Raw genomic sequence first — 767 nt, 5'->3', positions numbered from 1 at the left:
GGGATCGAGCCCTAAACCCAGGCATGTGCCCTAACAGGGAATCGAACCATGACCTCCTGGTTCATAGGTCGATGCTCAACCACTGAGCCAGGGTGGCTGGGTCTCATGTATTCTTGAATATTATGTTGGCAATACAAGGGTTGACATAAAAAGAATATTAATATGAATGAAACTCTACCCCTTTTTAGAGTTTTTTCTCCATTATGCAGTTTAAAAGTCCACATTTTCTATTCTCTAATCTTCGCTGGTCTTTTCAAGTATATTTGTTAAGAGCTCCCTGGATTTAATGGGAATTGGGTTTATAAGGTTTAGGTCCAAATCAATTAATATTTATCATGTATCATCCCAACAACAAGAATAAAACACGAAGAGGGGAGAAGGAGAGGTCATGGGTGTGAAACAGAGGAAGTGAGACCTAGTTTCAGAGCCATGTCCTTCCTGGGGAGGGTCCCAGTGTCTGGAGATCACAAGCTCCTCACAGTGTAATTTCCAGGAAAAAGACAACCAGCTCCCCTCAGGTGTCAGGGTTCAGAGAATAAACATCCAGGCCAAGGCAGGGAGCCGGGGACACACAGGGCCTGGGTGAGGTCACCTCAGTCTCCCAGGCCACATGACCTGGACCTCTGATTTTTAAAAAACCGCTTAATATTTCAATTTTAATTTACATTTAATATTATTTTGTATTGGTTTCACGTGCACAGCATAGCGGTTGCACAATCCTATGCTTTACAAAGTGTTCCCTTGGTACCTGGGCCCACCTGGCACCG

The sequence above is a fragment of the Myotis brandtii genome, unplaced genomic scaffold (genome assembly GCF_000412655.1).
Source record: "Myotis brandtii unplaced genomic scaffold, ASM41265v1 scaffold4623, whole genome shotgun sequence".
In the NCBI taxonomy this organism is placed as follows: Eukaryota; Metazoa; Chordata; class Mammalia; order Chiroptera; family Vespertilionidae; genus Myotis; species Myotis brandtii.
Note: the sequence above shows the minus strand (reverse complement) of the source record.